The sequence below is a fragment of the Schistocerca cancellata genome, chromosome 2, assembly GCF_023864275.1.
Source record: "Schistocerca cancellata isolate TAMUIC-IGC-003103 chromosome 2, iqSchCanc2.1, whole genome shotgun sequence".
Taxonomy (NCBI): Eukaryota; Metazoa; Arthropoda; class Insecta; order Orthoptera; family Acrididae; genus Schistocerca; species Schistocerca cancellata.
Window position 1 is genome coordinate 451461420 of NC_064627.1, and position 24757 is coordinate 451486176.

General features: G+C 46.2%; 1 non-coding gene across 1 annotated transcript; it reads left to right on the plus strand.

Moving 5' to 3' along the window:
- The first annotated feature begins 3083 nt into the window (after nucleotides 1-3083).
- Trnas-cga (transfer RNA serine (anticodon CGA)) lies at nucleotides 3084-3158 on the plus strand. Its single transcript has one exon. It is a non-coding gene; the product is annotated as a tRNA-Ser (tRNA).
- The last annotated feature ends 21599 nt before the right edge of the window (nucleotides 3159-24757 follow it).

The following is a 24757-nucleotide window of genomic DNA, read 5'->3' on the forward strand; positions in this document are numbered from 1 at the left end:
GTGACTATGTCGAAAAATAAATCTGCAGGCATCTGAAACAAAGCAGTAGAGTGTTAATAACTTCCGTTTTATTTAAGAAGCTTCAAGAGTTCTCACATAAAAAATCCGGAAATATTACTTCCCAGCGTGCCCTGAGGGATCGTTAAGCGCACCGAGAGCTAATCCACTGGTGTGGCTGCCAGACTCAGTGCGGGCCTGCGGTGTAACAAAGATGACTCTTGGGGACGCGGCAGTTATGCGGCCGCGTGCAGAACGTGGCGACACTTGCTGGGTCTGCGGCGGCCGAGTCGGCGTGTCTGGGATGCCGGCGGGCGGCGCGCCGCCCACGCGCCCTGCAGCCGCCGCCCGCGGACGGCACGGCCGGAACGCCGCACCGCAGCCACACAGCGCGCTGGCTCCGATCTACTTGCGAGGCATTCTTTACTCCGTGGAAGACTGTAAAGTCACGTCTCTTTCAAATGCCCGTACCGATATACATTCATGCTCATAAATTAAGAATAATGCTAATATGTGTTGAAACAACGCTCTGATGGGTGGTTTGCGTGTTTCAGGGTACGACCATGCGGTGCATGTGACCTGCGGTCGTCGCACGATGGCGCTGGCAGCAGGCAACATACGCAGAGGTGTGTTGGTGCATGTCAGAGTACGGTGCACCGAGTAAGTGTGCAGACGTTTTCAGACGTGCTAATGGTGACTGTGTGTTGAAAATGGATCAAAGAACACACATTGATGACATTATGGGTAGAATACTAGGGCGACTGGAGGCTGGTCAAACACAGCAGGTCGTAGCACGGGCCCTCTATGTGCCACAAAGTGTGATCTCAAGAGTATGGCAATGATTCCAGCAGACAGGAAATGTATCCAGGCGCTACAGTACGGGACGTCCACAGTGTACAACACCACAAGAAGGCCGATATCTCACCATCAGCGCCCGTAGACGGCCACGGAGTACTGCAGGTAGCCTTGCTCGGAACCTTACCGCAGCCACTGGAACAGTTGTCTCCAGACACACAGTGTACAGACGACTGAAGAGACATGGTTTATTCGTCCGGAGACCTGCAAGTTGCATTCCACTGACCCCTGGACACAGGAGAGCCAGTAAAGCCTGGTGTCAAGAACACCTACGACACGCCTGCCGCGGTGGCCGTGCGGTTCTAGGCCCTGCAGTCCGGAACCGCGGGACTGCTACGGTCGCAGGTTCGAATCCTGCTTCGGGCATGGATGTGTGTGATGTCGTTAGGTTAGTTAGGTTTAAGTAGTTCTAAGTTCTAGGGGACTGGTGACCTAAGATGTTAAGTCCCATAGTGCTCAGAGCCATTTTTTGATCCTACGACACTTGAGGAGCTCCGACAGGCACTGGTACAAGAATGGGAGGCTATACACCAGCAGCTGCTCGACCGCCTGATCCAGAGTAGGCCAACCCGCTTTGCGGCCTGTGTACGTGTGATTGGTGATCATATCCCATACTGATGTCGGTATACATGCGCAGGAAACAATGGCGTTTTGTAGCCCATGTGTTTCGGGACGGTTTTCTCAACTTACCACCAATAGCGTGGACTTACAGATCTGTGCCGTTGTGTCCCCCGTGTGCCTGTGCTATTAGCGCCAGTTTTGTGTAGTGCCACGCTGTGTGGCACCACATTCTGCAGTTATCCTTAATTTATGAGCATGAGTGTTCATTGTCCAGTCACATGAAGGTGACCACCTGTCAAAAGCCTGACTGTGGTCCACAAGGCCAGTTGCATCCATTGTGCCATCCAGAACGACGAGGTCGCTCGGGGAATGACACGAGAACATTCGCAGGGCATAACGCATGCAGGGACATTGCTTTGAGACGTTTCACGCCGCAAGCGCCAACGGCCGCTCGTTTGATGGAGCGAAAGCGTGATTCATGTCAAAAGGTCACCTGTCACCACTCAGCGGACGTGCAGTTGCGTTATTGGTGCGCGAATTCCAGCCTTCGTCGCGGATGAGCAGCAGTCAACGCGGACCAGGCGCTTGCTGAGGAAGTAAATACGCTGCAACGTTCACTGACCGGTCGTTGTGAAGACACTGTTGGTAGCGCTTGGTTCATCTGAGCGGTCAATAACTCAACAGTTGCACTTCGTTCACCCCCTGCCATTGTGAAATAACGCCTCCCGTGACTCGGTAGAAATAATTAATTATTTATGTCAAAGGAGAGATATATTTTGCGTTAACTGCAGCGAACATGTAACGCTGATTGCCTGAGTGTTAATGCCAAGCTTACTGTGATCGGCGCGGCATTAACATCTCTGTTACTACTATAAATTGCGGTGCGTGACCGATTTTGCTTTTTCTATTGTTCTAGCGCTTTTCTGTTAGCCTCTCGAACTATCAGATTCTATCCTGTCAGACATTTTAGCTCCAGTGAGCTCTATTTCTTAATATTGTAATTATTATTTTTGTCTTATGACGTATTATTCATCCCAATTACGGCGATGTTATTGTTTCCCACAATGATTTGCTCTACTGACGAGCATTCAAATTTCTGAACAGGAAACATTAAACTTTATTAACGATAACCAACTTTCGCCGTAACTTGGCAAATTGCATTCTGTTTTCTTTGCAGACGATGTCTTCCATGAAAGTTGTAAATGCGTAATAATTTCTCTAAATAATAACCTGAATTGTTGTAAAAAAAAGGGTTTTCACAAAATTATTTAGTAGTTTGATTTCCAGAGTCCCAGATATTCTATATTTCATCATTACTCGATCCCACTTCTGGACACTAACAAGAAAAAATACTTTTCTTTGCAAAGTTTTCCCCTGCTCTTTAAAAGCTAGCTATCATACAAACCAAAAACGATATGAAACGAGTTCGAATCTCGTTCGGGCACACAGTTTTAATCTGCCAGGAAGTTTCATATCAGCGCACACTCCGCTGCAGAGTGAAAATCTCATTCTGGAAACATCCCCCAGGCTGTGGCTAAGCCATGTCTCCGCAATATCCTTTCTTTCAGGAGTGCTAGTTCTGCAAGGTTCGCAGGAGAGCTTCTGTAAAGTTTGGAAGGTAGGAGACGAGGTACTAGCAGAAGTAGAGCTGTGAGACCGGGCGTGAGTCGTGCTTCGGTAGCTCAGTTGGTAGAGCACTTGCCCGCGAAAGGCAAAGGTCCCGAGTTCGAATCTCGGTCGGGCACACAGTTTTAATCTGCCAGGAAGTTTCATATCAGCGCACACTCCGCTGCAGAGTGAAAATATCATTCTGCAAAAACGATATATTTACCGCTGAATGACTTCCTCCAGAACTTTGGTACAGAAACTAAAAAAGGTAAATCTCGTGTTGCTAACTTGACTTATAAAAGTTACTATTTACTGTCAACAGAAGTCATCTCAATTACAAAATTATTTAATAAGATTTAACATTCTTTCAAGTAATATACAGTAAATAGAAAGTTGTATTTTATCATCTGTGGTCTATGATGCACCAAGGTTACCTCGGCACCGGTTTTGCCATTCACGGTATACCCAAACTACGGCGGCATATGAACAACTTGCAAACTCAGCCGTTTCTAAAATGCTTCCAACGTTGACGCGAAAGCCAATGATTATGTCCTTTCGAACATCAGGTAAGTGGCTCCGTTACCGCGTTACCTAACGACTTCACTATTTTCTGCGTCTCCCTCGACACTCTTTATACATCCTCCAGTGCTTGTGCTGCCACCTGCCGTCTGTGAATGATAACTGTACATTGACGTTTAACACCGGTATTGACCTCATTAATGTGACTGGACCAGTACCTCATTAATGTGTCTGGACCGTGTAATTACTCTGCTAGCCACCAAGAAAGGTAGAAAATAGCACAATTTTACTAATTGCGTCCATACAATGCGTTAGCAAGAGCACTTAACTGAATTTGTACACGATTTGGGAGGGAGCGAAATTTACTACACGGTACTGGCAGATCTGGCACCACCAACGGCTCAAACCCAGCTGGACCTCGAGTCGAACTGAGTCTGGATGACGCATGGGGATACGCCATTCCGTGTTGCCTCATCCCTGTGCTAGAATTCATCAATCGCAGTGGCTGCCGAGTGCTGGCGTGCCAGGGTCTCACAAACCATGAATAAACGGTTTCAGTGGGTACATCTAGACGACATGCTGGACAGGCTCAAAGGGCTCAAATGGCTCTGAGCACTATGGGACTTAACATCTGAGGTCATCAGTCCCCTAGAACTTAGAACTACTTAAACCTAACTAACCTAAGGACATCACACACATCCATGCCCGAGGCAGGATTCGAACCTACGGCCGTAGCAGTCGCGCGGTTCCGGACTGCGCGCCTAGAACCGCTAGACTACCGCGGCCGGCTGCTGGACAGGAAATGACCTTGTGGATAACATCGGAAGTTCACTGAGGCTTTTTGCGGATGATGCTGTAGTACATCGAAAGGTTGTAACAATGGAAAATTGTACTGAAATGCAGGAGGATCTGCAACGAATTGACGCGTGGTGCAGGAAATGGCAATTGAATCTCCATGTAGACAAGTGTAATGTGCTGCGAATACATAGAAAGAAAGATCCTTTATCATTTAGCTACAATATAGCAGGTCAGCAACTGGAAGCAGTTAATTCCATAAATTATCTGGGAGTAGGCATTAGGAGTGATTTAAAATGGAATGACCATATAAAATTAATCGTCGGTAAAGCAGATGCCAGACTGAGATTCATTGAAAGAATCGTAAGAAAATGCAGTCCGAAAACAAAGGAAGTAGGCTACAGTACACTCGTTCGCCCACTGCTTGAAAACTGCTCACCGGTGTGCGATCCGTACCACATAGGGTTGATAGAAGAGATAGAGAAGATCCAACGGAGAGCAGCGCGCTTTGTCACAGGACCATTTAGAAATAGCGAAAGCGTTACGGAGATGATAAACTTCAGTGGAAGACTCTGCAAGAGAGACGCTCAGTAGCTCGGTACGGGCCTTTGTTGAATTTCGAGAACATACCTTCACAAAGGAGTCAAGCATTATATTGCTCCCTCCTACGTACATCTCGCGAAGAGACCACGAGGATAAAATCAGAGAGATTAGAGTCCACACAGAGGCATACCGACAATCTTTCTTTCCACCAACGATACGAGACTGGAATAGAAGGGAGAACCGATAGAGGTACTCAAAGTACCCTCCGCCACACACCATCAGGTGGCTTGCGTAGTATGGATGTAGATGTAGATGTAGTCTGATAGTGACGGCGTGGGCGACTGATTTTAACACCCGACTGGTCAGCCGATTGTTTTTTTGTTCAGCCATTTTTTTCAGTAGAATGTAACTAATCTCTGCGGTGACATCGGCTGTACGAATGTTTGTCACTCAGTCTCCGGGTCTGAGTGGTTTCACTTAATGGGAAACAACCGACTGACAAAATTCTGACAGTTACGTCTCTTCTGGCAGTTGCTTCTGTGGCATTTGTTGCGGGACATCGTGGAATATTCCCGATTCAGCCCCTAGGGCTTCATGAAGTTCCGACACGAGGTGGCGCTGTATGTAGCGTCCAAAATTGCGTTTATAACGGAAGTACGTTCCAGGCAGACGGCTGTCATTCAGTTTCTTTAGCGAAAAACCAGAGCACTGAGCGTTTCGGTATTCTTATCCACACGCAGAACTCACTATTAAGAAAACACCTGCTCATAAACGTGGCCAAAGACTGAACCACAAGCCACTAACTGGCAGTCAACGGAAAGCAAATATCGGAAATACACTAATAGTGACGACAGACAATAACATAATGCAATCAACAAAAATTGTTGTGGATAAATGGATGTAAGGCGAAAGGTTAGGGGCCATGTACCATCAAGTGTCATTTCCTGTTACTACCGTAGCACAGCAATATTGATTACATGAAAGCAACAATAACTGGCCAAACGGTGTACTCGCGTCACTGCAAGACAGCGCCCCTACAACGACGGCGAAAACCTCGGAGGAAAACTAGGCTGCCAAACCCGATGACATAGCCTCAGCAATTTCAAATTTTGAGACGCTCCTAAGCCAATATAATTAACAGAGCGATTACGTCTGCAATGCCCGAAGGCATCTCAACCAGCACCCGGCCGTACGAGGTACCTTTCTCAGTACTTATCTCGTCTGGCAGGGAGGTTGGCTGAAACCCAACTAACTAGGTACTGCGTGACGACGGCGGGGAGGGGTGGGGGGTGGGGGTTCCGGCCACAGCACAGGAAAAACATGTTATCGCTCCGGCTCTGGGAACACCATCGGCTCACACTGTTTAAGGTATCTGAAGTTCACGAATCGAAGCTGAAGCTTACCGGTTCCAAAGGAGGCCTAGACTAATTCAACACAGCGAAACTGGCTTCAGCTCTCTCATCGGTGTGCCACGTCCCAAAGCCGGCTGGCCAGGCTACGCACTCGACATCAGCCACGGATTCAAATCGACCCACAAACGTGTTCAGCAACCATGGGTTCCCGGGTTCGATTCCCGGCGGGGTCAGGGATTTTCTCTGCCTCGTGATGGCTGGGTGTTGTGCGATATCCTTAGGTTAGGTTTAAGTAGTTCTAAGTTCTAGGGGACTGATGGCCATAGATGTTAGGTCCCATAGTGCTCAGAGCCATTTGAACCATTTGTGTTCAGCAACCACTCGCGGGACTCCCTGCGCAAGACGCTTGCGCGAGTACTCGCCGTAGTCGCCGGGCGGAGCTCTCACACCGTTGTCTCTGCTCCGTAACCACTCCCCAACTCGCCACGCCATAATACACCCCGTCCCCCATCAACAACCTCGAGTAAAGATCTTAGTGGCCTAAAACCAGAGGGACATCACACGACAGATCGAGCTAGCGGCGCCAGGAATTCGAAAGGCGACGCCAGCAACCACGCCACGGCTCAGATGGAAAAAACGGCCAACGTTTCAGCTCAGAACTGAATGCTCCGTACAACGTCGGCTGTTTTTATTCAGTTGCTCTCCACACTATTTTCTCAGGAAGTAAATGAAACAAATAATCCTAACAATGCGTGAAACTACAACCAACTGACTCAACTGTTTTCATTCAGCTGCTCCCACAGACTGGCTTTGTTGATAAGGATAAATGAATAGTCCAACCGATACGTCGACCTACAACCGACTCAATCGATTGTTTCAATTTGATTGTCCCCATACACTGGTTCCACTAAAAAAAAGAGAAGAATGAATAATTGATATGCAAACCTCAACAACAGACAGAAACGATTTTTTTCATTCAGTTGAGTCGAACACACTCTATCGAAGTAGGTGGACAGAAAGGGGAACATGCGATGTTACGGTACATTGTTGAAAGACGTCACAGAGCCCTAGAAGATGTGGGACGGGACGGCTACCGGCCTTAACACGCCTAAATTAGGGGTTTGTGAACCAGAGGCGATCGTGTTGTATATCCAGTGGCAGCCCCTGCCACCACGCCAGGTCCATGTACCGATGACGAATGCAATCAGGCAAGGTTCGTTCTCTTTGGAGCCTCTACACACCGGTACGTCCTGTGTGATGGCGTGAGCAGAGTCGGGATGCGTCTGCATTTTGTTGAGTATGGCCCTCCTGAAACTGTCGACTCCAGCTTCGTACGACAGTCGTGGGATCCCTACTGACACGCTCCGCAGTATTATGGCACTACAAGACACTTGAGCCTCTCAGTAACCAGTAACCTGATGGCGGTACTCTACTTACATTGTGTGTACCCAGACATGTAGTACGAGTCACGTCAGTTTGACGTCTGTAGCACGTCGCTTCCAAGGTGCTGTAGTTTTAAGGACCGTTAGTGTAGATCCATGTGATGTCGATCGGCCGTCTTGTAATCCTCTGCTCTGCGGCGTTATGCGGATGTGGTATGGAGCGGCATGGGGGCAGCACACCGCTCTCCCAACCATTGCTTTGACTTTGAGACCATGGAGCCGCTGCTTCTCACCCAAGTAGCTTCCCAGTTGGCATCACGAGCTGATCACATCACGTTCCAGTTGTCTTACCGAGGAAAAATCGCTGGCAGTACTCCTCTTTTATTATGCCCTCCACTTCTGATAATACTGAACATGGCTTCAAACGTACTAAAGTAATCGGTATCGTTCTTAATGCTCACTGTTAGCATTATTATTATTATTATTATTATCACCAATTATTATTTTTATAAATAATGCAGATTATAATTATTCTAACTTTCATGTAATATTTTTTAGTATGTGTCGTTCTTGGTCAGATGAGAGAGGTGCTTATGGCCCCAATCTGGACAGGCAAAATAAGCAATAAATAAATGTAACTGTTGCTAGTTTCTTTTACAATTTTAATTTACAACAATATGAAATTATTATACCAGTGCTTGACAGAGACAGGAATACGAATACAAATCGTACTGCAAAACCTAGGATTTTAATATTTGTCTAGCTTGAGGTCTAAAAATGGTTCAAATAGCTCTGAGCACTATGGGACTTATCATCTCAGGTCATCAGTCCCCTAGAACTTAGGACTACTTAAACCTAACTAACGTAAGGACATCACACACATCCATGCCGGAGGCAGGATTCGAACCTGCGACCGTAGCGGTCGCGCGGTTAGACTGAAGCGCCTAGAACCGCTCGGCCACACCGGCCGGCGTTGAGGTCTATTTAATGTTTATATAAAACTTGTGAACCATATCGAATTATACCTGCATGGATAATGTAGCCTATTGTCGTGATCTTCAGTCTGAAAACTGGTTCGATGGTGCTCTCCATGCTAGTCTATGCTATGCAAATATCTTCATCTCTGCATAACTACCGCTTCCTACATCTATTTCAGCCTGCTTACTGTATTCAATCCTTGTTCCCCTTCTACAGTTTTTAGCTGCCCCCAACTTCCTTACATTACCGAATTAACAATTCCTTGTGCCTCGGAGTGTGTCCTGTCAACCGATCCATTCAGTAGTTTAAGCGATATTTTAAAAACAAAATACTGCTCGTAGCAAGCGTTCCACATCGAAAGATCGATACAGAAGAGTAACGGCCTTGTATATGCTCATCAGAGATACACTCTGAAGATAAAGGCTTTCAGGGGCTGGAGGCTAAGTTTACAAATTTTCATCTGTATGAATGTCCTAATACGAGTCTGATGAACATCAAGGTTTTCTTTCCCGATTAGGAGGGCCGTGTTGTTGCCATATAGCGACGCATAACCTACATGAACCTACAGTTCTGATCGTACTTCAAGGAAACACTGAACTGACACGTATCCAGAAAAGGGCATTCGAGATTTACACGGAGCAATTTTTTTTGGTTTGCGAAGCGTTTTATTACCTGGTTCCCCTTGCAGTGCTGAATATAAATATACTCTACAAAGGCTGCGATTACGTGAAGAGGAAATGGAGTCAAGAGACTACATATTTCACGCGGCGAACGACCGCAATTCAAGTTAGACAGCTCCTGTCGGCCACGCCTAATGCGTTGCCGCTCGGATTTCTTTGTCGCAGGAAATATTTATGAGACTTTCTGCTTCTTAAGTACATCTCACCAACTTGTATTACCTTGAGCAAAAAGATGCCTCTTACTAACGGACGTATACTTTTTTTAAAATTTTCTGTTTATTTGCATATTTAGTTTTATTCAGGTATTGGTGCCAATTCCGCCAAAGCCTTTCAGCCAGGTCTACGAGATGTCCACAGTGGCTGTGGTACAGGATCCTCTCAGTTCTGAAAACAGAGACATATTCGTGAAAGCGAAATCCATCCTTGATGATCACTCACAGGTGGAAAAGAGCGAGTAAGAGAGCCGGCGAGTGAAAAGTCCCTGCCCGTGGACAATGGACGAGGAACAAACTGATCTGCCAGTTGTCGATACAGGTAGAGTTCCCCCGAGATTCGGAATGCCAGTGTGTGGAGCTCTCGTCTTGTTTCGTCCCCTGCCATTCTCATTTGCTGTGAATTGTGGTTTTCGCCAGCACTAGCATGTGTCCAGGTCCACGTGTACCGAGATCGAACACTCGGTGAAGACAAAATAAGCTAAAAACGAAACGTTTAGAAAAATCATAGAACAAGTTTACTGTCAGATTCGGCGTTAGTGATATTGCGAGGTTTATCACATCCCTGTTAATCACATGATACACCTATCGACTTCTCCACACAAATGAAATGTCATTTTGTCATTCACAATTACTCATTTCTAAAGCTGCTCATCTCCTTCAGAAACGGCTTTGCATATGTTGCAGGACAACTATTCCTTTGCCCTTGGTGCGGAATCCATTGCATTCGTTTCCTCACTGTCGCTGAAATTTGGCGCTACTCGTACGAGTGAAGTAAAAAATACGAGGGACGTGAGAAAAGTAATGAGACTGACAACACTGCGACCGATCAGGCAGAGCTGTGTTGTTCTGCTGATGCTGTACACCAGCGCATTCATCCCTTACAGGCGCTCAGTCAGAGTTTCAGCTCCGTACAGCCATAACGTGATTTCCGACAGCGCCATCAGTGAGCTTGTAGTTTTGTTGTGTGTTACGAAAGTGGAACAGCGGAATTTAGAGCGACGTTATGCAATAAAAATTTTTGTGTTAAACCTGGAGAATCCGCGAGTGTGACATTGGAAAAGTTGAAACGGGCCAATGGACAACATTCCTTATCAAGATCACAAGTTTTTCGCTGGCACAAACCAGTTTCGGAAGGCCGAGATCACGTTGAAGAAGAACCTCGCTGAGTTTAACAGTAATGCGCGCGTGTGTGGAGTAGGTTTACACGAACTGCTCAATCATAAAATGGCCGCCTGTCGGCCAACCTTGAACTAAACTGCCGTTTGGATCAGAGACTGAGCACAATGAAGTAAAAGCCTATCGCCTTTTAACAGTAGAGAAATAATTTGAAGGTGATTCAATGAAACCTTAGCCAGGCATTTAATAGTGAATTGCAGAGCTGCCATGTGGATGTAGGAAAGGCGATCTTTGCCACTCCGATGTCCAGTGCTGTCGTTGGGCGCGCTGTCGTAGAGACTTTCTGTGCTGTCGCGTAAAGGGTAGCTGCTGCAATATCGCCGTGTTGACAGACATCACTGTTGTCACACTGTCCGTGTGGATACCGGTCTTGCTGCAAACAAGCCTGTTCCCTGACTCAAGGTAAGTGACGTGACTGTACGGGTCGGCACGGCCAAACGAACAATGTACTGTCCGATCAAAAGTATCCAGACATCTCACACCACTAGAATGTCACGAGAGGCAGATCCGCCTGTGTAATATAGGCGGCAAGTATTGTATTGCCACTGGGGAAGCAGTAAAAGCCGAGTGGCTCCGTCAGGAGAACGCAGCGACTTCAAAAGTGGACTGATTAACAAATCCATGAGGAACATTTCAACCCTTCTAAAGCTGCCGAGGTCGACTTTTGGTGAAGTGCAAACGCGAAGGAACAGCTACAGTTAGACTGAGACCAGGTGGACCTCGAGTACTGACGGACAGGGGCTGACGATCATTGCAGAGGGTGGTTGTAAAAAACCGCACGAAATGAGCGCAAGGAATCTCTCGAAGGATCCAAAACGTTACCTGCTTTCCAGCTTGCACGATGACTGTATGTAGGGAGCTAAAACCAATGTGGTACAAAGCTCGAGCAACTCCTCAAAAGCCACAAATTTCTGTACTCAGTGCTAAGCGATGCACGAGGTGACGTAATAAGAGACGTACTGGACTGCGGGTGACTGGAAACGAGTGATCTGGACTGATGACTCGCTCTATACACTGTGGCAATCGGATGGAGGAAAGAATTTGGCGAATGCCTGGAGAGCGTTACCTGCCATCATGTGTAGTTGCAACAGCGAAGTACAGAAGAGGTGGTGTTAGGGTACGGGGCTGTTTTTGGTGACTGGGTTGTGGTCTCCTAATTGGGCTTAAGAAATCACCAAATGCAGAAGTATATGAACACATTTTACAGCATTCTGTACTGCATATACACTCCTGGAAATTGAAATAAGAACACCATGAATTCATTGTCCCAGGAAGGGGAAACTTTATTGACACATTCCTGGGGTCAGATACATCACATAATCACACTGGCAGAACCACAGGCACATAGACACAGGCAACAGAGCATGCACAATGTCGGCACTAGTACAGTGTATATCCACCTTTCGCAGCAATGCAGGCTGCTATTCTCCCATGGAGACGATCGTAGAGATGCTGGATGTAGCCCTGTGGAACGGCTTGCCATGCCATTTCCACCTGGCGCCTCAGTTGGACCAGCGTTCGTGCTGGACGCGCAGACCGCGTGAGACGACGCTTCATCCAGTCCCAAACATGCTCAATGGGGGACAGATCCGGAGATCTTGCTGGCCAGGGTAGTTGACTTACACCTTCTAGAGCACGTTGGGTGGCACGGGATACATGCGGACGTGCGTTGTCCTGTTGGAACAGCAAGTTCCCTTGCCGGTCTAGGAATGGTAGAACGATGGGTTCGATGACGGTTTGGATGTACCGTGCACTATTCAGTGTCCCCTCGACGATCACCAGTGGTGTACGGCCAGTGTAGGAGATCGCTCCCCACACCATGATACCGGGTGTTGGCCCTGTGTGCCTCGGTCGTATGCAGTCCTGATTGTGGCGCTCACCTGCACGGCGCCAAACACGCATACGACCATCATTGGCACCAAGGCAGAAGCGACTCTCATCGCTGAAGACGACACGTCTCCATTCGTCCCTCCATTCACGCCTGTCGCGACACCACTGGAGGCGGGCTGCACGATGTTGGGGCGTGAGCGGAAGACGGCCTAACGGTGTGCGGGACCGTAGCCCAGCTTCATGGAGACGGTTGCGAATGGTCCTCGCCGATACCCCAGGAGCAACAGTGTCCCTAATTTGCTGGGAAGTTGCGGTGCGGTCCTCTACGGCACTGCGTAGGATCCTACGGTCTTGGCGTGCATCCGTGCGTCGCTGCGGTCCGGTCCCAGGTCGATGGGTACGTGCACCTTCCGCCGACCACTGGCGACAACATCGATGTACTGTGGAGACCTCACGCCCCACGTGTTGAGCAATTCGGCGGTACGTCCACCCGGCCTCCCGCATGCCCACTATACGCCCTCGCTCAAAGTCCGTCAACTGCACATACGGTTCACGTCCACGCTGTCGCGGCATGCTACCAGTGTTAAAGACTACGATGGAGCTCCGTATGCCACGGCAAACTGGCTGACACTGACGGCGGCGGTGCACAAATGCTGCGCAGCTAGCGCCATTCGACGGCTAACACCGCGGTTCCTGGTGTGTCCGCTGTGCCGTGCGTGTGATCATTGCTTGTACAGCCCTCTCGCAGTGTCCGGAGCAAGTATGGTGGGTCTGACACACCGGTGTCAATGTGTTCTTTTTTCCATTTCCAGGAGTGTAGTACACGAACATTTCGGAGACGATGAATGTTTCATGTGGAGTAACAGTTTGTACACAATAAGGTTCCTGAAATGGAATGGTCTGCCGCGTCCCGATCTGAACCCAGTGGAACACCTTTGGGACGAGTCAGAAGGGCCACTTCGCTCCAGACCTCTGTGTCCAAGGTCAGGATCTTCCGTTCCTTCATAGACATTCAGACACCTCATAGAAAGTGTCGTAAGCAGTGTTCAAGCTGTCATAAAGACGAAGGGTGGGCACAATCCATATTAGTGTCTACTAATAGGTGTCCGATTACCTTTGTCTGTCCATTGGGTACAAGTTGCATAGGCCTCTGCATGAGTTTGAGTGTGGCCGTCTTGAACCCACCGATTTCATATTCGCATGGTTATCGTCAGATCCCAGCCAACAGAAACGTCACTGTTGTGGGACGAAAGTCCGTAATCTCGATGGGCAGCAAAATTGCTGCTGCTGAATTCTGTCACGTGTTGACAATGTTTATTCTTCCTATACGAGGCATAACTTCATCTTCTCAAACAACCGCCACTGGAAATGCGGTTTTGAACGAGAAACACGCTGCATTATCTTTAATCGTATACAAAATATAGAAGACGTACTCCTACCTAATTTGTGCGGTTAAGTTGAAATTTCTTATCATTTGTATCAGGGGCGATGAAAAAGTTTCCAACTGAGGGCGTTGCTGCAGCGTATACGCAACGTAGCGCGACTCCGAAGATGGTATATAAGCACAGCATGTAGGCAATGGTTTAGTATGGCGATCGTGATTTTCGGACGTGTGCGCGGTAAATTCGGAAACGTGAACTATGGCTACATTATTACCAAGTGCATCAAAACAGGGCCGGGGTGCTGTTATTTCTTTCTTGGCTCCTGAAGGACGACCACCGGACATCTATCGGAGAATGGAGAATGTGTTTGGGGCAGTGTGTCTGTCTAAAACCACAGTTGTGGAATGATGTGCGAGATCCGTGCTGGCCGCGATTAGACACAAAATGCCGGTCGTTCTGGGAGACCAGTCTCATCCATTACCGACAACGACAAGCGGTCGGTTGATGACGCAATTAAGTAGGACCGACGCGTAACCATTCGTGCGCTAGCAAAGGATCTCGACATCGGCTTCGGTAGCGTGCAACACATTATCCCGCAGGAGTTATGCTACCATAAGGTCTGTAGCCAGCGGATATCTCGATGCATTGAATGCCGAAAAAAATCAAACCGGATGGCTGTTTGCCTGACGCACCTGCAGCGTTTTAATGTTGAAGACAACACGTTCCTTGAGCACATTCTTGCAGGTGACGTAAGCTGGTGCCACCACTGCGAACCCGTGTCGAAAGCGTGGACGATGCAGTGGACTCATCTTTCGCCCCCTCGTCCCAAGAAGTTCAAGAGCCAGCGGTCTACTGAAAATGGGATGGTCACCCTGTTCTTTGATTACCGGTGCCCATTACTTATTGATTTGGCAGACAGTCCGAGCAGCCGTCTTCGGTTGTTTGCAGATGATTACTTATTGATTTGGCAGACAGTCCGAGCAGCCGTCTTCGGTTGTTTGCAGATGACGTTGTCGTTTATCGACTAATAAAGTCATCAGACGATCAAAACAAACTGCAAAACGATTTAGAAAAAATATCTGAATGGTGCGAAAAGTGGCAGTTGACCCTAAATAACGAAAAGTGTTAGGCCATCCACATGAGTGCTAAAAGGAACTCGTTAAACTTCGGTTGCGCGATAAATCAGTCTAATCTTAAAGTCGTAAATTTAACTAAATACCTAGGTATTACAATTACGAACAACTTAAATTGGAAAGAACACATAGAAAATGTTGTGGGGCGGGCTAACCAAAGACTGCGTTTTATTGGCAGGACACTTAGAAAATGTAACAGACCTACAAAGGAGATTGCCTACACTACGCTTGTGCGTCCTCTTTTGGAATACTGCTGCACGGTGTGGGATCCTTACCAGATAGGACTGACGGAGTACATCGAAAAAGTTCAAAGAAGGGCAGCACGTTCTGTATTATCGCGAAATATGGGAGAGAGTGTCACAGAAATAATACAGGATTTGGGCTGGAAATTATTAAAGGAAAGGCGTTTTTCGTTGCGACGGAATCTTCTCAAGAAATTCTAATCACCTACTTTCTCCTACGAATGCGAAAATATTTTATTGACACCGACCTGCATAGGGAGGAACGATCACCACGATAAAATAAGGTAAATCAGAGCTCGTACGGAAAGATATAGGTGTTCATTCTTTCCGCGCACTATACGAGATTGGAATAATAGAGAATTGTGAAGGTGGTTCGATAAACCCACTGCCAGGCACTTAAATGTGATTCGCAGAGTATCCATGGAGATGTAGATGTAGATGTAGATTCCAAGGAATCTCGTGTCTCCAACACTGGAGAACGGTACTGCGCGACACTGGAGAAATTACTACGTACAATTAAGGCGAAACGTCCGGGATAACTGCGACAATGGGTGCTGCTGGTTTCTTATAACACACGTCCCCATATAGCAAATGTCGCAACGTAGAAGTTACGGTGAGTCAAGTGGGAGACTCTCTAGCACACAGCCTATAGTTCTAAGCTCTTCCCATGCGATTAACACGCCTTCGGTCCCTTAAAAAAGGACCTGAAGGGTCGAAGATTCCAGTCGGACGAGGGAGGGTGTACAGCAGGTACTTACATACTTCTTCACGCATCAGTGCACGATGTTTTACCAAATGACAATTTCAGGCTGGTGCGTCAGTGGAATGATTTCCGCAATGCGGTTTTGCCTGATTGGTATACCGATTCTGGAATGTGCGGCGTTCTAACGGAAACTTTTTCTTTGGCCCTTACATATTCCAGCGTCTAGTACATTTCAGTCCAATAGGACGACTGTTGCAAGCTCCTATTACGGTGTTGCAATTTTAATAGTCAGCTGCTATATAAAAAAGATTTTCTGACATCTTCTTGTAGAAATAATATACAGTCAATCAGTTGCAAAATGGAAGATTTATTTAAACCTCTTTACCGTGATTTCAACGTTTATAAATGTTGTGACTTGACAAGACAGCCAAGCCACTATGCGAGGAAGCCGAAAGGCACGCGTTTAAGCTCACGCAGGCTGGCGTGAGGTCTGGAACAGTTAAGGGAATTTATAGTAGCAAATAAAGTAAGTAGCTGATGGAATACTTAACTTTAATCCATAATTGGTGAACATCGGTCTGACGGTACAGGCATCACAGGATAAATAGCAAATGATAATGGCGCCTTGCTAGGTCGTAGCAAATGACGTAGCTGAAGGCTATGCTAACTATCGTCTCGGAAAATGAGAGCGTAATTTGTCAGTGAACCATCTCTAGCAAAGTCGGCTGTACAACTGGGGCGAGTGCTAGGAAGTGTCTCTAGACCTGCCGTGTGGCGGCGCTCGGTCTGCAATCACTGGCAGTGGCGACACGCGGGTCCGTCGTATAGACCGCGGCCGATTTAAAGGCTACCACCTAGCAAGTGTGGTGTCTGGCGGTGACACCACAATAAAAACGTCTTCTTCAGAAGGAAATATTTACAAGTTAACTCTGATTTTATCTCGTTACGAATACGAAAAATTATTTAAACTTCCTGGATTACACGTTGTGGCAGAGGTACGTTAAAATAAAGCCGATAGGCACCAGTTAGATATAAAATTTCACCTCCATAATCATTAAAACATGCACAACATGCTTGTTGTCCGTTAAAATTAAAATTACCATATTTAGCTGTGTGCATATTTAAAATTAATAAAATGGCAAAAATAATAAGTTACCACCCAAAAAAGATCTTTGCTGTAAAAACAATGGAGGCTTTTTTTTAACGTACCTCTGCTACAGCATATAACCCAGTAAGTCTGAACAATTTTTTTGTAGTCTTAACGATATATATATATATATATATATATATATATATATATATATATCCTTACGAATATTTGTGATCGATGAGAGAATGGGAAACAAAAAAGATCTAATGGATTTATGAATGGACTTATGTCCGGAAATGCATCGTTTCCTTGCTAGAGACCATTTATGCAGTCATATATTGTTACAGAGACTGCGGTCGAATACGCGCTGTACCATGCAATCACAGTTACAGTACGCTTGGTTCTCTCGTAGAGGGTGGTACTGTTCCTCATCCGTCATGCACTAGCTCCATCTTCTGTGATAGGTAATGTTGTGTCCGATTCACTTCTCTTGTTCACTCACCTTGTTGTGATACAGCGTTGTACACAATGGTTCCGTATTCGAATAGAAAGCTTGCCAACATGGTGTTTACTTACAGAAAGGCAAAACGGCAAAGGTCGGCGGGCAGCAAGGTATTTGGAGACCCGCCGACAACAACCACAGCATTCAATGTTTGCAACAGTGTTTCACGGTTTGCCTGAGACACGGTCGTTTCAGGAAGTAGGAATTGATAGAGGACGTACCTGAAATGTTCGGACATCAGGCTTGGAGGAAAATGCGATTAACGCCGTGGAAGGCGGCCGCCGCATCAGTACCAGGCAGCTGTCCCGCCAGTGTAGGTTAAGCAGTCGACCGTGTGGAACATTCTCCACGACCCTTATCACTTACAGCGTGTGAAGGGCTAACTAGCGACAGATTTTCCACATCGGGAGCAGTTTTGTCATTGGTTTCTTCACCAGGCAACCACGATGCCAAGAGTTGTGCCATCCATCCCCCTCACAGACTAGGTTACCTTTACGCGGAGTGGTATCTTCAACTTTGATAACAGTCTTCTGTGGGATAGCATGCAGAACCCGTATGGTATGGTTACAACGAATCATCAGCATCGGTATCGCCGGAATGTGTGGGCGGGGATAATTGGCGACCGTATTTTGGGACCAGTCTTCCTTTTATGTTCCTAACAGGCCCGAACTTTCGGAGTTTCTTGCGGGTGGCTTTGCTTCCACTGCTGGAAGAAGTGCCATTGATACGGCTGCTACCTGATAGTGCTCCAGACTACTTCGTCGTTAACATCTGGACGCACCTCAATCGTGTCTTCCCTGGTCAATGAATCGGATGAGGGGGTCTGCTCGTTCGCAGGATCTCAACCTGTGCGATTTCTGATTACAGGGCCATCTTGTCGTGTATGCAGAGCCCATTCCAGGTGTGGAGACATTGGTGCAGCGTATTCATGCTGCCTTTGTCACTGTTCGGATGCAGCCTGGCCGATATGAACGAGTGAGACAGAGCACGCTAAGGCGCGTTCATGCAAGCGTCGAGACACATGGAAACCATTTTCAGCACATAGTGTAACTGTGGCTGCATGGTACAGCGCGTATTAGAGCGCAGTCTCTGTAACAATGTATGACTGAATAAACGGTCTCTAGCATGGAAACCATGCATAAGTTCATCAGACCTTTTTTGTTCTGCATCCTTTCATCGATCAATCCCTAGAGATTTTAGGAGATAGGAAAAAATCATCCAGTGTAAACTGACACGTTTTTCTCTGTTAACTTGTTTCGGTTGTCAGTTTTTCCTTTTGGAGAAGACGTTTTTATAAACGTTGAAACGATGGTAAAGGGCTTAAATAAATCTTCCATTTTGCAGTTGATTGGCTGTTTATTATTTCTACAAAAACATTTCCTCCTACGGTTTCTGCTCCAACCATTTACAAAATTTTAAAATTTTAGGACATATTAAGTCTAGTGGCTGTGCCAAGATGAAAAGATAGGAACCGAAGGAAGACGGCATTAAACAAGGCGAAAGAGTAACGACGTAAGAAAAGAAACAAGATAAGCATATTCCCCGTAGTCGCAATTAGTTCTGTCCACACCGGATAGGCTCGTCTGCGCAGGCGTGGCGCTCGGTGTAGTCGTCACCTGTCCGGTCCAGACGTCTGGTGACGGCGACGCCCTCTTGCTTTCGAGACGGCGCCTCAGCAGACGCCGGATCGCCGAGCCGCTAATTGGCTGCTATTGTCCGTAATGAGCGGAGGAGTGGGCATCGCGACGGAAGCAGTAATGCGATAATAGGGCCGGGTAACCACCCCGGCCAACTTCCGTCACGGGCGGACAGTCAGCCTTAGGACCTTCCGATCGGAATTTATCTTAACAACAGTCGCTTAGTTTGGCCCTGCTGTGTTCGTAGACGATGTTACTTGAGAGCGTTAATCTTCATATTACGAGCATGATATACGTAGAATCTGCTGTGGATTAAATTGTAATCCTGTTCCTATACGAATTGTTTGCTCATTTCTTCAGAGATCTTCCTTCCTCCCTTCTTTCACCTCTTCGTCTTACCAATTTGTATGCTAAAGTTGATTTGAAATCGTGTATTGTCCACCCCCTGCAGCTGTCCTGTTTCTAGCTTCTAACTCACTGTTTCGTTTACAGTATTATGTGAATTGCTTTTGAGCAATTAAGTTCTTTAGATCAAATGTGTTTGAATTTCTAAGGGAGCAAACTGCTGAGGTCACCGGTCCCTTGACTTACACACAACTTAAACTAACTTATGCTAAGTACAACACACACACACACACACACACACACACACACACACGCACGCACACACACACATGCCCAAGGGAGGACTCGAACCTCCGGCGGGAGGGGCCCGCGCAATCCGTGACATGGCGCCTCAAACCGCTCGGCCACTCCGCACGCCTCTTTAGATTAGTGAAACGCTATACAAGAGAAGACAAGAAATGAAGAACTAAGGAAAGAATTGGGAGTACAGCCATTAACTGAAGCGTTGTGAGCCGTGGCTGGCTCACTGAACCTGGACACCAAAGCTGAGTTTTGATTTAATCTACCAGCAAGTCAAGACTGTTCACATTGTGTCGTTTGGAGTTCGTTGTCGGCTGTTGGGATATTCCCGCGAGCAACAACGTGTGTTTCAAGTTGGAAAATTCTAGCCACCCTCCGGTGGAGTTTCATTGTATTGGGATTGAAGTGCACCAGCGGAATCTTCTGCCCTGTGGCCGTTAACGCTCCGGTTACCTGCCCTGGCCGTTGACGTAAATTTCAGGCAGTATAGTCCGTCATTGTGTTGCTGCTGCCCAGCACGGTGTGCAGTTTGACAGCTTCATGTATGATTGGTTGTGGGTGCCAATATCTTCTACGTTGTTCCGTTGAACTCCCTGTTGTGCCCTGGTCGGGTGAAGTGGGAAGTTATCTTGTCGGAGGGTCCGTTGACTGTCGGTCGGTTGGGTTGTCGTCGGATCTTGAATGGTTGGCCCGACTGCCTGTCTCACCTATGCGAGCGTTAGTGTTTGAATTCCAGGCCGACCCTCGGAACTTCTGGGCGCCCTTGGGTGTACTGCCTTTTTTTTATTTGTTCTTGTTCTTTGTACTTGTATGGCTTCTAGCCGATTTTTTTAAAAATTAAGGTTGTTTTGCCCTTAAGGAGTAAGATTCTTTAGGCCTTCAGCCTAATTTAAAGAACTGTTTCACGTAAGACCTTTGGCATTTTAAAGGTTTTAATGTTGTTGAATTTTAAGTGTTAGGCCTTCGGCCGATTTTTGAGTTTGAGTTGTTTTGCTCTTAAGGCCTTCAGCTTAGTTCAAAGAACTGTTTCACGTAAGGCCTTTGGCATTTTAAAAATTTTAATGTTGTTGAATTTTAAGTGTTGAGCATTCAGCCGATTTTGAATTTGAGTTGTTTTGCTCTTAGGGCCTTCAGCCTAAATTAAAGAACTGTTTCACGTAAAGCCTTTGGCATTTAAAAAACTAATGTTATTGAGTTTTAAGTGTTAGGCCTTCAGTCGATTTGAATTTAACTTGTTTGCTCTTGAATGGTCTGATTCTTTGGGCCTTCAGCCTAACTAGAGAACTGTTTTAAGATAAGGGTTTGCCTTTTAAATTTCTGTTTTGGTTGAGTTTTGCCTAATTAAGAACTGTTTCACGTAAGGCCTTTGCTTTTTTTTTTAAAAAAATGTAATGTTTTTAGCCTTAAGTGTTGGACTTTCAGCCGATTTTGAATCAAATTGTTTGCTCTGAAAATCTCAGATTCTTTGGGTCTTCAGCCGAAGTAAAGAACTGTTGTAAGATAAGGCTTGCCTTTTATTCTGATTATGTTTGCGTTTTAAGTTATTGGCCTTCAGCCGTTTTTAAATTAACGTGGCTTTCAGCCGTTAATTAAGTCCCGAAGATTAAATGTGTTTGTTAAAAAAAATTTTTTTGGGCTCTTGTAATGTTCGGGTGTAACTGACAGCCCCTTATTTTGGCCCCTTTCCACAATTTAAACTACCTTTCCTCTCCTGCGGGTTTAGCAGGGCGTCTCACGATGGAATAGAATCATGTTGGTGGAAGGAGTGTGGAAAGGTCGAGAAAGAGACGGTGAGGCCGGAAACGGCCATAAGGATTAATCCTGAATTGGCAGAAGAAGAGAAGAAGAAGGAGGAGACTCTTGAATGATCTCTTGCTCTGCTCAGATATTTCACTTCTGAACTTCGCTTTTTACCAGCATTCTGTCCGTGGAGGAATGGTCAGTATTTACGGATATGACATGAACGGTCATTTGAAGAAAGAGATCTAGCAAACATGGGCTCTAAAATCCAGTAAAACCATTGTCGACCCGTGTGAGTAAAAACCCTAAGAGGTTTCGGTCTCACGTAAAACCTGCAAGCGGTTCGAAATCCTCTGTTCATTTATTCACTGACCTTGTTAGCACCGAAATGGAAAGTAACAAAGTAACAATGAGAATGCCGAAATACTGAATAAGGTCTTCCGAAATTGTTTCGCCATGGAAGGTTGTAACAGGGTTCCTCCTTTCAATCATCGTACGAACGTCGAAATGGCAGATATTGATATAACCGATAGCGGAACGGAACAGCAATTACTATCACTTAGTAGTGGAAAGGCATCAGGACCTGATGAGATACCTATAAGATTCTCCAAAGATTATGCCATAGAAATGCTGTCCTTCTAGCAGCAGTTTATCGTACATCGCTGCAGCGACAAAGGGTATCTAGCGACTGAAAGGCCTATATCGGGGAAGTCACTCTGTTGTAGAATTATGAAACACGTTTTGTGGTCACGTATTACGACGTTTTTGGAGCACGAAAATCTACTCTATTAAAATCAACATGGATGTCGCAAACAGAGATCTTGCGAAAATCAACTCTCTCTGTTCCTCCATAAACAATGGCGCCCAAGTTCGTGCTATATTCCTCGATTCGAGGAAAGCGTTTGACACCGTCCCGCATTGCCGTTTAGTAAAAGAAAATTTTCTTTCACTAAACAGCAATGTCGTATATATATATATATATATATATATATATATATATATATATATATATATATATATATATACAGGGTGTCCCAGCTATCTTGTCCACCCAAAATATCTCTGGAACAATAACAGCTATTGGAAAACGACTTTCACCGGTATCAATGTAGGGCTGGGGCCCATGAATGTACATATTTGGAAACATTCTAAAACGAAAGCATATGTGTTTTTTAACATAAACTTATGTTTTTTAAATGGACCTCCTATATTTTTTCTTCAGCAATCCATAGCATGACAAAGCACATACACAATGGCGTTGATTGCATCGCAGTATTCCCGTTACATCCCGAGATATTAAGACGCGAAGTTGACGCTTGAAACACCCGACATGCGCTGCTAGCGCACGTCCTGAGGCTCAGGCGTGAACCCCATGCTGCCCGTAATCGCGATGTGATTGACATGCGTACTCACACCTCCATACTTATCAAGAGGTCCGAAAAGAATAATACGTTCTGCTGCCATCAACTCTCATAAGCACACAATGGTTTCCCTCTTGCACGTTTTACGTATCTACGCACACAATATGAACCAGTACCGATCGGTGTACACCCGTCAGGTTGTCTTATTTATCCTGCACACCCAAAATAAGGTTTATCTAATGCGTTATATGACCCATTGTGCCTGTCGCGCGGGGCCTGGCTCTACCTAGTCAAGTGTCCAACGTAGTTCCCACTACTGCCACAGTTACCACTTCGCCTTGTTTATGATTTGCGACCCATGCAAACTCCTGTACTCCACCACCCTCCGAGCATCCCATTTGTTGTTGCTTTGGCGTGCAGTACACCGCTTGCCAGTGTAGTCGTGCATCAGAGTAATCTAGTGACGGCACGGAGGTAGTACACATTGTGAATAAACGTTGTGTTGTGGAACTTATACTGTACAGTATAATGTACACACATGAAGATATGGTAGAAATGCTGCTGATCTATGGAGAATGTACGTTGACGGGAAATACGTTATGAGATTGCTTGTTTGTTGATAGTACTGTTAGCGAACATTATGATTATTAAGTTAATATGTCTGTTTTCTACCCTACTCTACATACCTGTACTGTACCCTGATGTAGGTGGACGAAATGCTGTTGAGGCAGATCGACTGCACAGAAGACGATTCCCTGACAAGCCATCGCCTTCGCGCCGGATGTTTGGTCGTCTCACATCTCGTCTACGTGAAACGGGAAGCTTAAATCCAAGACCTCGACATCGTCCTAGAACACGCACAGATGAACGTGCTGAAGTTGCTGTGCTCGCTACCATAGCTGTGAATCCTCGAATCAGCACACGTCAAATTGAACGTGGAGTTGGTGTGTCGAAATCAAGTGCACAGCGTATTCTTAAACGTCATAGATTTCATCCTTACCATGTTCATTTACAGCAGGATCTTCATGGAAATGACTTCCGCAATAGGGTAACATTTTGTCGGTGGGCTCAGCAAAAACTTCTGACTAATCGAAATTTTTTTGCAGATGTTCTCTTTACCGACGAGGCATCATTCTCCAACAAAGGAATTGTCAATATGAGGAATATGCATTATTGGTCCGCAGACAATCCAAAATGGCTCCGTCAGGTAGAGCATCAACGTCCGTGGAAAGTTAATGTTTGGTGTGGGCTTATTGGAGATACCATTATCGGACCTTTCTTTATAAATGGCATCCAAAATGGCAGACAATACTCCAGATTTATACGACACAATCTCCCTGTTCTCTTGGACACCGTCCTTCTGAACCGGAGAATGGCCATGTGGTATCAGCATGACGGATGCCCTGCACATAACGACTTACGAGCACGACGACTTCTGAACCGTAAGTCCCCTGGTAGGTGGATTGGTCGAGGTGGCCCAGTTAGGTGGCCTGCCCGATCTCCGGACCTTACACCGCTGGAGTATTTTCTTTGGGGATCAGTGAAGGATGCTGTTTACCAACATGAACCAACAACACCAGAGGACATGAAGCAACGTATTATTGATGCTTGTACAGCCATCAAAGAGGAAACAGTAGCACGAAGTAGGGCATCCTTCATCCGCAGAGTACCCTATGTATGCAAACGAATGGGCATCACTTTGAGCATGAGATGTGAACGCTATGTTTAGTATGTAGTGCTGGTATCACAGTGGAAGTTCCTACAAAGGGCCATTTTACCCAGTGATGTTAAGAAACATTTGTTTGCAACAATTTGTCATTTAACGCATTAG